We start from the raw sequence: 15473 nt of genomic DNA on the forward strand, positions 1-15473 counted from the left end.
TTCAAAACTTTCTGACTAGCAGGCGCTCTTTTCCCCCTCCTAATTAACGTAATTTTTAGCTTCTAGCTCTTGGATTGTATCTTTTTCTTATTTTCTGCATTAATTTCTCACGGCATTTGAAATTGTTAGTTTCTAAATTACCAAGCTGGTGCTGATTTTACAGCAGAGCCAACAGCTAAACCTAGAAATTGGTTGAAATCAGAGACTTCTTACTTTGTAAAAGGACGCCATTTGACCCATCATGTCTGTACTGGCCTTCTGAATGAACAAACTCCTTTGCCATGTTGCTAAAGAATGCTTTAAAAGTTAAACACAACAGTCTCGAAGTAAAATATTAGATGCTTTTTACATATCAGGCTGCAGTTGTCGTAGAATGTAAATATATCTTGCTAAAAAAAACCTTACAGAATGTTGATTACATCTTTAAAATGTGTACCACGAAGTTAACTCTGTATCATTTTTGATAAATTGCAGTGCATCATGTAAAGTTTACACCACCACAACATAGTGGGTTGAGTTTCATTTTTAATGCATCAAACCTGTCATTCTCGGGGCTTTGAAGTTGCAGGAGCCAGCTGCTGCTAACAGCAAGTGGATTTTCAACTGCTACATTTTTCAGAAATAACAAATTGCAGCTTTTGCTATGGAAGGTTGATATTTAGGTATAGGGTTTTAACATGAACATTTACTTTAGTCTGTTTCTAGTCTTCAGTTAGTCCACTAAGATCAAAAGAGCGCAAATCTTCAGCAACGCTAGGGAGAGAACCATGCTACCTTTTGCAGGGAAGGTCTGTCAAACAATGTGCTAATCAAATTATGGGTGGCTCAGTGGTTAGCACTGCTGCCTCACAGCGCTAGCGACCTGGCTTGTATTCCAGCTTGGGTGACTATCTGTGTAGAGTTTGCACATTTTCCCCATGTCTACGAGGATTTTCTTTAGGTGCTCTGGCTTCCCACAATCCACAGATATGCAGGTTAGGTGGATTGGCCATGCTTGTTCAATTACCCATTCTGTCCAGGGATATGGAGTTTAGCTATGGGAAATATAGGGTTACAGGGATAGGGTAGTGAGGTGGGTCTGGGTCAGATGCTCTTCGGAGGGTTGGTGTGGACTCGATGAGTTGAAGACCTGCTTCCACACTGTCGGGATTCTATGATCTAACAATGATAAGACTTTTCTACTGGAACCAGGTTCCCAGAGGAAGACGGGATTGGAGGTGAGGAAATCTATCCCAGCAAGATTGGCCAGCAGCCCTGAGTGGGTGTTCTACATCCCAAACTCCAGCAGAAAATTGCCTGTGGGAATGTGTGAGAAAAGGAAATTGTATGACCATTCCATTACACATTGAATGTTGCATTTTCCAGACAAGAAATTTCCAAAGGAAACTAACTCTGGCTTGAGCATTGATTCCTGGTGGAATTTATAGTTCACATAAATTCGTGGTTTTGACGACCATAATCACAACTTTAAGTGAAGACTTACTCCATTTTGTTACTCTAATTGCTGTCTACTATTTTGTATTCAAATTCACCCAATATATTTTCCTGCACATTCTCAGTCCATTGTTTACATATTTCTGACTGTCTTTTTTTTTCCATTGGTCTTGTGTTTATAATGAACTACTTCCTTTGTTACTAATTCAAATGGACAGGAGGTGGAAGAATTATAAGACCGAAACATAGGTGCTGGGAAATGCATATATTTATGGATAATGAGAATTAGAATAAGGACGTATTTGGACATAATAGGGTTACAAAGGATTTATCATGTGATTGATTGAAATTGCAAAGCTGAAGATTAAAGGAGACTATAATTTAATTGCTATTTACAGAGAAGTATAAGTGCTTTTGGAAAGCAGCATCCAACAGAGTTCTGGGGAGAGATAAGGGTGGAGATTCATTATTTGAATTGTTGAGCAAAAAGACTAGGAAAACCCTATTGGATATATGCTGCCATCACCAGCAGCCTCTGCACAAAAATGATTGGTGTTCTTTCAGTATCCACCTAAAAATTGCAAACTGATGCTGGAGAGGTTTGCAAAGACAAGTGGGACTGTCTCTCTTCCAGTCACCCAGAGTTGGACCTTAAAACTGAAAGCAGCTATCTCAATGAAGTAGGTTTTAAAAGCCTGATAAAATTTAAAATATCAGGTTTCTGAAAATTTCTGAATTAAATCTGAGATCTAGTCTGAAGATTTCCCATCATTCTGCAATGGACAACAGCATGAGCTTGTTAAGAAATCGAAGAAACTGTGAGAAAATCACATTCTACTTCTTCAGTTTGGTATCTAGATAGCGTATTAGAGAGCTGTGTCATGTGTATCTTTGTCCTGTCTGTATACGAGTCTCTGTGTTTGAAATTAAGGGAATGTAGATTAATTTGCATAGTCATCTGGTTGATGACTAGTTTGTCATTCATTTTTGCGCGGCTCCACCCAGGCAGAAATCTGGGCTATGAGCAGTATCGATATTGCTTCCTTGTGTCAAAGAAGTCTTCTATGAGAAAGTGTAGAAGGATCACTGCTGAAGATGATCCAATTGTCTTCAGAAATTAGGATCTCTTAAGGTGTCTTCCATCCCTTACATTGAATTAATGAAAATTCTTCTTTATATGTCATTGGAATACAATTAGTGCAAGATAAATTTCACAAATTTCTTCTGCTAGAGACCTTGACCCACCAGAAACTCAAACCTGCAATTGCAATCAGGGCACAAATGATCTTGTCTGGCCTCATCTCTACTGCTTAGAAATCCCAGTGTGATGAAGGTTTCATGCTGGGAATTCAAATTCTTCAAATGTACCCTTGTTAAATGTGGTATGGTAGGTATCCTAACATTTTTTGCTATTCTGTGAACTATATTAACTGACTTTAAAAAGTAGGAACTTTAATCTCCAGGCTTGCTTTACATGGAATGACTTAATTCTTGCCAATGATCTTGAAATATAGAATTAAAAATACTCTTACATTTCCTGAATTGCATTATGGTTTTTATGGAGTTGTTGTATCAGATATCATGATTGTGTGAAGTCCAAATCCTCTCGAAACATTTTCCAGGCTTGGCAATTTTAGCAATTTGTATATTACATATGTTTATCAAGTTCAAAGAAATTAAAAGTATTTCATGTTAATGCTTGAAGAGAACATCAAAAATTTTCCAGCAGTACACCAACACAGTTTTGTTTCTTGTGACTACTTATTACAACTCTGCTTTTGCAAGCTGCACTTCTCACCTGAGAAGTTACAGATTATTTCTGGAATGTAGTATTTTGTGATAAAAGCTTACTGTTCACATTTGATTCAGATCCACTGGTTTTCTTTTTGGAAAGCCGTCTCATCTCAACTTGGCCTCATTATTTCTCACAAGTCGAAATAATAGCATAATGTTTGTCTTTTTTTTATTCATTCATGGGATGAGGGCATCACTGGCCAGGCCAGCTTTTATTGAGATTATTAAGAGTTAACCACTTCGTTGTGGGCCTGGAGTCACATGTAGGCCAGACGAGGTAAGGATGGCAGTTTCCTTCCCTAAAGAACATTAGTGAACCAGATGGGTTTTTCTGACCCTCAGCAATGGATTCATGATAATCATTAGAATCTAAATTCCAGATATTTATTGAATTCAAATTCCACCATCTGCTGAGGCAGGATTCGAACCCAGGTCCCCAGAACATTACCTGGGTCTGTGGATTAACAGTCCAGCAATAGTATCATTAGCCTGTATTAAGCAGTTATTAGGATTCAGTTGTATTATGATAGGGATAATGACATTTGGTTTCAAAGCTGTATTCTTATTTTCCAAGTTATAAGAATGAAACTACGTTAGTTGACAGTTTCCTGTCTTGTTTCAGTGACTTAAGTAGTAAAGTTTGGAAGAGTTGTTCGGTAGGTATGACTAAGGGAAGCTTTATGGATTACATCAAGATTGGGTGAGGCTAGTCCTTTCCTTTTATCTGAGTTGCTAAATGGTTAGAATTAAATAGGTATAAAAATGCAGCATCCACCTTTCCTTTTCAGAGCAAATCAATCTTACAATGTTACAATGTATCAATGTTACAATAACTTTCCAGTTCTTTTGATAAAATGAAGCTTTGTTTATAATTGAAATTATTCTTTTTTTTTGCCTCTGTGATAGTCAATGCATAAAATATAAAAACATTTACTTTGCAAACTGTAGTTGCCGATTAATCTAGATTATTTTATGGGTTATTTAAAAATAATTCTGGAAGTCTAAAGATCAAAAGACATGTTTAAAAAGAAAGACAAGAGAAATGTCTTTGTGTTGTCATGTACGATGGAATGGTAGGATATGGACTGTGTCCAAGATTCTTCAACAGTGAGTGATTGCTGAGTCAGTTGAGATCTTTAACACGTGGATCAATACATTTTTGTTAGGTATGTGCAGTGACAGATATGGAAAAAAGGGAAGTAAATGGATTTGTAGAGCAATCAGTCATGGTCTCATAGAATGGACCATATTTCTCTCATGAGGCTGGTTAATGTACTTTTCTTGAGAGACAGAAGAAGTTTTCAAAGGTGTCAAATAGTCACGTCTGCTATCTCATGTAGGAGTTTCATAATTTAAAATTGAGCTCAGGACATTTCTGTATGGAAAGGGTTGTAAGTTCTTTGTGTTCTCTACCCCAGAGGTCTGGGAGATGCTCAGTCATTGAAATCGACTGATTTTTGGTCAGTAAGGGAATCAAGGAATATGGAAATGAGGCTATTGAGTGGAGGTGATGTTAAAGTTCAGCAATGATTCTGTAAAATATTGGAGAGCACACAAAAGGCTGCATAGCCTGCTCCTGGTCTCTAGTATGTTTTTACGTAAATGGAAATATGCTTCTTGTGTCTCGTCTTTCAAAATCTTTCAGTGTTTTAAAGATCTCTGTTCGATCACTTCTCAGCTCTGCCTTTCGAAAAATGACCCAATTAATCCTTTCCTATTAGTTACTAATTTCCAGTGTTTGTTTTTTTGTACCATATCCAGTGTCTCTACATCCTTTGTACGATATGGTCACCAAAGCTGTACACAACACTGTAGCTGAGGTTCAGTAAAATTTAACATAGTTTCTGTGTATTATAGTTATACACCTCAAACTAAATCCCAGTGCTAGTTTGTTAATAATCTAGCTAACTGGTGTCTCTTAATTTCAGTAGTCCAACTGTTTGTATTCCTATATTTTGCTGCTTTCATTCTCTATTTGGTATTGTGGTATAATTCATAGATGGCATGCAGTATATCTTTAAGAGCCATGCTCATGATGTCATTGCTGTATCATACCTGATGGTATAAAGTTTCAGGCTCTATTTTGCAGCAGCTGCTTGCACCATGAAACTTTGAAGAAAGAGTGTTACAGTTTGTAACTAAATTGCTCAGTACTAGCGCAGACATGGCAGTACGTATGATTGCAAGGTATCTGATACATCTGAAAGAGGGCCAGAACTGGCAGTTTAGAATTCCAGGACACAGGTTTTTCAGGTGAGACAAGGAAGGAGGTAAAAGAGGAGGAGGTGTTGCAAATTACAGCAGAAAGGGGGAATGGCAATTAGAAGATTCCTTAAAGGAAACCATATGGGTAGATCTTAAAAATGTAAAAGGAGCAATCGTGTTGATGGGAATGAACTGTGGTCCCCCTAATAGTCCAAGAGAATTCAAGAGCAAACACTTAGGCAAATTTCAGGGAATTATAAAAGTAACAGAGCAGTGATAGTCAGGGATTTCAGCTTCCCCAATATTAACCAGGATATACATTTTCTGAAAGGTTGGATGAAGCGGAATTCTTAAAAAAGCATTCAGGTCAGTTTTAAAAACCAGTTCATAGAAGGTCCTGCAAGAGAAGGGGTGGTTCTGATCTTAATTTTAGGTAATGTAGTTGGGCAATTGGTTGACGTATCAGTGGTCGAGCATTTTGCAGACAGTGATCATAACTCTATTAGATTCAAGATTCTTATGGAAAAGGACAAGGATGGGCCTGAAATCAAAGCTCTCAACTGAGGCAGGGCTGATTTTAATATGATCAGATATGATTCAGTTAGAGTGAACTGGGAGCAGATATTTTCAAGAATATGTACCCAATATGCTCCAAAAAAAGGAAAATGGTGGGATCATCTTAAGACCATAAGAAAAAAGAGCAGAATTAAGCCATTCAATCATGGCTGATATGTTTCTCCACCCTATTGTCCAGTCTTTGCCCCATAACCCTTGATCCTCTTACTAATCAAGGACCTATCTATCTTTGTCTTAAAGACAATCAATGTCTCGGCCTACACAGCCTTCTGCGGCAGACCTCCACAGATTAACCACTTTCTGGCTCCTCATCTCTGTTCTAAAAGGGTTGTTCTTTCACTCTGAGGCTGTGCCTCAGGTCCTAGTCTCTCCTAGAGGTGAAAACATCTTCTCTGCATCCACTCTTTTCAGGCCTCTCAGTATTCTCTAAGTTTTAATTAGATTGCATCCTCATCCTTCTAAACTCTATTGAATACAAACCCAGAGTCCTCAACCGCTCCTCATACGACAGAACATACATCCCCGGAATCATTCTTTTAAACCTCTTTTGGACCCCCTCCAACATCAACACATCCTTCCTTAGATACAGGGCTCAAAACTGCTCACAATATTCCAAATGTAGCCTGACCAGAGCCTGACACAGCCTCAGCAGTACATCTCTGTTCTTGTATTCAAGCCCTCTTGCCAATATTGCATTTGCCTTCTTAACTGCCAACTGATCCCGCATGTCAACCTTAAGGGAATCCTGAACTAAGACTGCCAAGTTCCTTTGTACTTTAGATTTCTGAAACCTTTTCCCACTTAGAAAGTAGTCTATGCCCCTCTTCTTCCTACAAAAGTGCATGATCTCACACTTTCCCACATTTCATCACACACTGTCTCAGCATATCCAAGTCCTTCTGCAGACTCCCCGCTTCCTCAACACTACCTGCCCCTCCACCTATCTTTGTGTCATCAGCAAACTTCGCAACAATGTCCTCAGCTCCTTCATCAGATTGTTAACTTAAAATGTGAATAGTTATGGCCCCAACATTGACTCCTGTGGAACTCCACTAGTCACCAGTATTGTCTTGAAAAAGGCTCCTTCATACCCATTCTCTGCCTTTTGCCGGTCAGGTAATCTTCTATCCGTGTCTGTACCTTGCCCCTAACACCATGGTTCTTACGTTATTTAGCAGCCTCCTGTGTGGCACCTTGTCAAAGCCTACTAAAAATCCAAACAGATCAGGTTCACTGACTCTTCTTTGTCTAACCTGCTCATTACCTTGTTACCTCATCAAAGAATGAATCAAATCCTGTGAACCCTGAATATCAGCTTTGGATTAAGAGAAAAAGGAGGCTTATTCCAAATACAGAGGGCTCAAAACCGCATAAGCTCTAGATGATTGGGAGAAGGAACTTAAAATCATTTGGAGAGCTGAAAAGGGATATGAAAGGATATTGGTGAGTAAAATAAAGGAAACTCAGAAATTGTTTTATAGGTACATTGAAGGTAAAGGGATAATGAGGAAAAGAATACAGCCCATTAAGGACCACGGTGGTAATTTGTGCATGGAACCAGAGGATGTAGGTAGAATTCTAAATGAATACTTTGGGTTGGTGTTCACAAGTGAGAGGACAATATTGGTGTAGAAATCAGGAACAAAATTAATACAATTTTTAAAATTAGTATAGATAGAGAAGGTTCTGAGTGGTTTGGCAGCTTCAAAAGTAAATATGTCTCAAGGACAAGATGAAATGTATCCCAGGTTGTTGAGAGTAGCAGAGGAGGAAATAGCATGGATCTTGCAAAAATTTTCAATTCCTCCCTGGTCACAGGAAAGGCACCGAAGGTCTGGAGGCGAAGCAGTGTGGTACCATTATTCAAGATGTGAGCAACTCTGACGGACAGAGTTATTCTGCACTTGAAGAGGCAGGGATTAATCAAAACTGAAAGAACTGTGGATGCTGAAAATCAGGAATAAAAACAAAGTTGCTGGAAAAGCTCAGCAGGTCTGGCAGCATCTGAAGGAAAAAACAAAGTTTTGGGTCCGGTGACCCTTCCTCAGAACTGGATTAATCAAGAACTGTTTTCAACTGGTATGGACATGATGGGCCAAAGGGCCGTTTTCTGTGCTTATTTTAATTCATTATGAGGGCATCGCTAGCGAGGACAGCATTTATTGCCTATCCCTAGTAGCCCAGAGGGCAGTTAAGAGTCAACCACATTGCTGTGGATCTGCAGTCACATGTAGTCAGACCGGGCAAGGACGGCAAATTCCTTCCCTTAAGGATATTAGTGAACCAGATTATTTTTTCCGACAATTGGTAACGGATTTATGGTCATCATTAGATTCCTAAATCCACGTTTTCATTCAACTCAAATTCTACTGTCTAACGTGGCAGGATTTGAACGCAGGTTCCCACAACGTTACCTGGCTCTTTGGATTAACAGTCCAGCAACAATACCATGAGGCCATCACCTCCCATGTAGATCTACATAACTCTGACTCTCCCTAAACATCAGGAAATGTAAGCGGCATCTGTTGAATCTGACAGGGCAGGTAATCCTTGATAATGTGGTTTCAATCGATCTGGTTTCACAATAACATAGTTTTCACTTTACTACCCATTATTTTAATGCAGTGTGCCTGATTTGTGATAACACAGTTTGTCTCTAACTCCCAACAGCGCACAGGAATAAATGCACACCAAAATGGAGCATTCCTGGGCATACTCCTGTTTCCTTCAGCTCATTTGGCTGTTGCTTCCTTGACATCTCTGTCTATAATGGCTCCTAAGTGCTCTAGCTTTAAAGCAAATAAATTGTGGCTAAGAAAAACAGGAAGTAAAAATAAATATGCTGTATAGATACAGAGAGAAAAGTCGGCAACTCAATTAAAGTTGGGTATGTTTTTAAAATTTGTCCCCAAGGACCCTCAACCTCCTCCTCTTCCAAAGCAGCAGAAAAACAGACCTCTACCTTCAACTTCCAGATAAGCAAACATGCATATGAGGCACAAAACATCCAAAAATGATGTTTTATCTATTTTCATGTAATGAACTTTGTGGTTTCATTCTGTACTTGTTTGGTGTTCTGAGAATGTAACCTGAATATTTACATGGATTTCCACGGTAACATGTGTTTCAAATAATGAATTTTGCTTAACACTGACTTTCAGGAACATGACTGCCCTATTAGTTGAGAACTACCTGTACTGTGTTATCCATGTTCTAGTTCTTAGGTCACAGGAGCTAACATAACTATTGCCTTATCAGGTACAAATACTCTGTTGAAGAAAAAAAGCCCATCTCCAAATCTACGACACATAGTGAGAGCAGATCAGATCATTTGGATTGTTATTTTTCAAATGATGTACAACTTCCTTGATACTTTTCACCAAAATGTAGTACACCACACTTATCTGTGGTGAAATTCATTAATTACACTTTAAATTTTGAGAATTCAAATTTAGACTTCTCCTTCAGGATTTAACATGCTTAGTTTATAACCATCACAAAATGAGTGAAAGAATGTGTATATTTGCAGCCTGAAATTACACTACATGTGTAACTATTTGTTTTCACATATCGGTATTCTTCCGTTGCCATCCTTCCAGGTCTGTGGCAGTACTTTTCAATCTGTTTATCAGTGTTTTGCTCATTATCTAGGTGGGAACATGTATAGAATATTATAAAAGCAAAGTACTGAAGATGTTGGAGATCTGGAAGTTCTGGAGAAACTCACCAGGTCTGAAACTCTATGGAGAGAGAACCAGAGTTAAGAGAACCATAGAATGATACAGCACAGAAATAGGGCATTCAGCCCATCTTGTCCACGCTGACCCAGATACCCAGATATCTTTTCTAATCTCATCTTCCTGCACATGGCCCAGAGCCCTGCAGCTTACAGCACTTATTAAAGTTGAGCGCCATCTGCCACTTACCCACCCACTTCACCAACCCATCTGTGTCATTTTGGAGCTTACAGCTATCCTCTACACTATCCATTACATAGTCAGTTTTTGTGTCATCTGCAAATTTTCCAGTTGTGGCCCCTATGTTCCAGTTAATATATAAAGCAAACAGCAGGGGTCCCAACACTGAGCCCTGCAGAACACCAATTGAAACAGCTTTCCATTCACAAGGGCAGTCATCCACCATTACCCTTTGTTTCCAGTTACTAAGCCAGCTTGGATCTAATTCGACACATCACCCTGTATCCCACGGGCTTTTAATTTTTTGATCAGTCTTGCACATAGGACCTGTCAAATACCGTACTAAAATCCATGTAGACAACATTCACTGCCCTTATTGATCCTCCTTGTGACTTACTCAAAGAACTCAATCAAACTTGTAAATGACCTTAGATAACAAGGTGTGGAGCTGGATGAACACAGCAGGCCAAGTAGCATCAGAGGAGCAGGAAGGCTGACGTTTCGGGCCTAGAAGGGTCTAGGCCCGAAACGTCAGCCAAACACTTCTAGGCCCGAAACGTCAGCCTTCCTGCTCCTCTGATGCTGCTTGGCCTGCTGTGTTCATCCAGCTGTACACCTTGTTATCTCAGATTCTCCAGCATCTGCAGTTCCTACTATCTTGTAAATGACCTTCCCTTAGCAAAGCCATGCTGGCTCTCCCTGACAAGTCCATGCCTTTTCAAGTGACGTTTTTTCTCTCTCTCAGGACTGATTCCAACAATTTGCTCAACTCCAAAGTACAACTAACTGGCATTGTTTGACATTTCCTTTGTATACTTTTTAAACAAAGGCACCACATTTGCATTCCTTCAGTCCTCTGCCACCTCACCTGTGTCTTGTGAAGATTGGAAAATAATCCTCAGAGCATGTGCTATTTCCTCCCTGACCTGTTTCAACATTCTAAGCAACAATCCATCCGGTTTTGGTGACTTATCCACTTTCAAGGATTCTAAGTTCTCTAAAACATCCTCTCTCATTATGATGATTGTGTGCAATATTCCACACTCCTTCTCTTGAATTGCTATATCAACATTATCCTTTTCCTTTGTGAATATTTATTATTATATTTAAAATTCTTTTTAAATTAAAAAAAAATTAAATTTTTCCCATACTGTCTGCATCTTCACACAAGTTCCCTTCTTTATCTCTGATAGACCCCCCTTTCTCCTTAACTATCCTTTTGCTCCTAATACTGGTAAAACATCTTCAGGTTTTCCTTTATCTTGCTTGCCAATGTTTTTTTTTCATGCCCTGTCTTTGATTTCCTCCTTTCCTTCTTTACTTGATCCCTGTGCTTTCTATACTTCCAGGCTATCTGCAGTCTTGAGATTTTTTTTATTATCATATGCTTTCTTTTTTCTGTTCAATCTTCCCATTTATTTTTTTCTGGACAACCCTTGGTATCTAGATTAAGCAGTACCAGTCTTATTTTTGGAGGGGCCATGTCTGCCTTGTGCCCTAAGGATCTCACTTTTTAATGTCTCTCAATGGTTTACTATTTATTCTTTTGCAGTCTTGTCCAATCCATCTCAGCTCTTAAGAGTTTTGTCAAGTTTTCCTTCCTTTCCAGTTAAAAACTTATTCCTGATTTATCTCTGTCCGTTTCCATAATAATATTACATCTAACTGAGTTGTGGTCACTATCCCAGATATGGTCACTCACTGTCACTTTACCCACTTGCCAATTTCATTTCCCAAAACTAAATCCAGAATTGCGTCTCCTCTCATCAGGCTTGTCATATACGATTTTAAAAATGTTCCTGAACACAGTACATGAATTTTTTATCTCAGTGCCACTTATAATGTTTAAATCCCAGTTGAAATTTGGATAAAGTCTCTGACTAATATTGCCCTCTTATTCCGAGAGACAGAAATTTGTCTCCATATATATTCTATCTCCCTCTTACTATTTGGGAATCTGTAGTATATTCCTAGTAGTGTGTCTGCCCTTTATTTATTCCTAAGTTCAACCCATAAAACCTTTAATTCTAAACCTGTTTAGTGTATCATTCCTTCTCACAAGTGTGATTGATTCTTTAATCAATGCTGCTAGCTCACCATTTTTTGTCATCCACTGTATCCTACCTAAGTACTCTATATCCAAGAATTTTGACATACTAATTTTGCCCCTCCTTGCGACAAGTTTCCATTATAGAAATGACATCATCCTGCCATGTGTCATCCTCCGACACTTCCGCCATCTGCAGTCCGACCCCACCATCAAAGACATCTTTCCCTCCCCACCCTTATCTGCTTTCCGGAGGGACCACTCTCTCCGTGACTCCCTTGTCCCCTCCAGCCCCTCCACACCCGGCACTTTTCCCTGCAACCGCAGGAAGTGCTACACCTGCCCCCATACCTCCTCCCTCACCCTCATCCCAGGCCCCAAGAAGACTTTCCACATCAAGCAGATGTCCACCTGCACATCTGCCAATGTGGGATACTGCATCCGCTGTACCCGTTGTGGCCTCCTCTACATCGGGGAAACCAAGCGGAGGCTCGGGGACTGCTTTGCAGAACACCTACGCTCGGTTCGCAATAAACAACTGCACCTCCCAGTCTCGAACCATTTCAACTCCCCCTCCCATTCCTCAGACGACATGTCCATCCTGGGCCTCCTGCAGTGCCACAACGATGCCACCCGAAGGTTGCAGGAACAGCAACTCATATTCTGCTTGGGAATCCTGCAGCCTAATGGTATCAATGTGGATTTCACAAGCTTCAAAATCTCCCCTCCCCCTACCGCATCCCAAAACCAATCCAGCTCGTCCCCGCCTCCCTAACCTGTTCTTCCTCCCACCTATCCCCTCCTCCCACCTCAAGCCGCACCCCCATCTCCTACCTGCTAACCTCATCCCGCCCCCTTGACCTGTCCGTCCTCCCTGGACTGACCTATCCCCTCCCTACCTCCCCACCTACACTCACCTTTACTGGCTCCATCCCCGCCTCTTCCACCTGTCTGTTTCCTCTCCACCTATCTTCTCCTCTATCCATCTTCTTTCCGCCTCCCCCTCTCTCCCTATTTATTTCAGAACCCCCTTCCCCTCCCCCATTTCTGATGAAGGGTCTAGGCCCGAAACATCAGCCTTTCTGCTCCTCTGATGCTGCTTGGCCTGCTGTGTTCATCCAGCCCTGCACCTTGTTGTCTCGGATTCTCCAGCATCTGCAGTTCCTACAATCTCTGATTCAAATTTAACCCCACTGCGAAGCCTCTTCTAAGGATACCTAGCCTGAAGAAGTTACCCTCCTCCCTCCAGACAAACCTCAGGGGATCTCTCTCCCACTGCAACTGTCTCGTAATCTCTTCAGCCTTCAAACTGCTCGACCATGTCCTGAAGCCACATCACCTTTCTTCGTACCTGCCTACGGAACCAGATCATCCCCAATGGACTACAATCCACATTCAAGCCTTCCCAATTTGGCCCCAACCGTGACAATATCTACATTCATAGCATTGAGATCCTTCAGAAGCGTTTCTCCCTGCGACTCCTGAAACACACACTCGCAGCAATGCGCCGGCATCTCCGGGCACTACAATCAAGCCTCCCCCAGCTCAGAGCCTCCCTCTCCCAGACCTGCAAAGGACCTCTCCTGTTTTTTATTCTTCGTAGGATCCACAACCTGAACTCACAATTCTACTCAGGTTTATTGGACACTAAAAACCGTAAGTACAGTAAACTTACTGGTGCCTACCACCCAAAACGCTTCCTCTACCCCCCAAATCCCCAACTCTACCCAGGACCTTCCCCACAATGTGCCCGCCACCATTGGCCATGAGGCCACTGTCGGCGAACCCACAGATGACGTCACATCGCCACCGCCGGGTACCCCACTTCCGGGACAGCGAACGCCATCGCTGCCGATGCCACCGCCTCCATTTCTGAGACCAACACCACAGACACTGAAGACGCGCCTACCGTCACCGCTGCTGCCGCCGCCTACCCCGCTCCCCCCACCGCCAACGCGGGTCCGCCCATCACCGATGCAGACGCAACTCCACCCACCGCTGACGCCAACGCAACTCCGCCCACAGCCTCCACAGCCAGCAGCTCCAGAGGGGACAGTAGCACCCAGCCCTGCCGAGTCTTCACCATTCTCCCAAACCTCCCCCTTACTGAGGATGATCAGTCAGTCCACAGTAAAGGGCTTACTTTTGTCCCCCTCCATCCACACATCAACGAATACCACATCACGTTTGGACATAGAGCAGTTTTTCCGCTGCCTCCGCCTCCACGCTTACTTCTTCAACCGTGAACCTAACCCTCCCTCTACTGACCCCTTCTCCCACCTCCAACACACCCCCTCCTCCTGGACACCACCCCAAGGCCTCCTACCCTCCCTTGACCTCTTCATCTCCAGTTGTCGTCAAGATATCAATCGCCTCAACCTCTCCACCCCTCTCACCCACTCCAACCTCTCCCCCGCAGAACGTGCAGCCCTCCGCTCCGTCCGCTCCAATCCCAACCTCACCATAAAACCCGCGGACAAGGGAGACGCAGTTATAGTATGGTGCACTGACCTCTACATCACCGAGGCAGATGCCAACTCTCCAACACCACCTCCTACCACCCCCTTGATCATGACCCCACCCCCGAGCACCAAACCATCATCTCCCAAACCATCCACAACCTCATATCCTCAGGTGACCTCCCACCCTCGGCCTCCAACCTCATTGTTCCCCAACCCCGCACCGCCCGCTTCTATCTCCTTCCCAAAATCCACAAACCTGAATGCCCTGGTCGACCCATTGTCTCCGCCTGCTCCTGCCCAACCGAACTTATCTCCAACTATCTGGACTCCATTTTCTCCCCCTTGGTCCAGGAACTCCCCACCTACATCCGTGACACCACCCACGCCCTCCACCTCCTCCAGAACTTCCAATTCCCCAGTCCCCAACACCTCATCTTTACCATGGACGTCCAGTCCCTATACACCTGCATTCCCCATACAGATGGCCTAGAGGCCCTCCGCTTCTTCCTGTCCCGCAGGCCCGACCAGTCCCCCTCCACTGACACCCTCATCCAATTCCTCCCACTTCCTACAGACAAAGAGGGTGGCCATGGGTACCCGCATGGGCCCAAGCTATGCCTGCCTCTTTGTAGGTTACGTGGAACAATCCCTCTTCCGTACCTACACTGGCCCTAAACCCCACCTCTTCCTCCGTTACATTGATGACTGTATCGACGCCGCCTCGTGCTCCCACGCGGAGCTCGAACAGTTCATCCACTTCACCAACACCTTCCACCCCAATCTTACGTTCACCTGGACCATCTCTAATACCTCTCTCTCCTTCCTGGACCTCTCTGTCTCCATCTCGGGAACCACCTAGAAACCGATATCCATTTCAAGCCCACCGACTCCCACAGCTACCTAGAATACACCTCCTCCCACCCACATTCCTGCAAAAATGCCATCCCCTATTCCCAATTCCTTCGCCTCTGCTGCATCTGCTCCCAGGATGAGGCATTCCACTCCCGTACATCTCAGATGTCCTCGTTTTTCAAGGAC

This window comes from Rhincodon typus, chromosome 6 (assembly GCF_021869965.1).
Source record: "Rhincodon typus isolate 14 chromosome 6, sRhiTyp1.1, whole genome shotgun sequence".
Lineage (NCBI taxonomy): Eukaryota > Metazoa > Chordata > Chondrichthyes > Orectolobiformes > Rhincodontidae > Rhincodon > Rhincodon typus.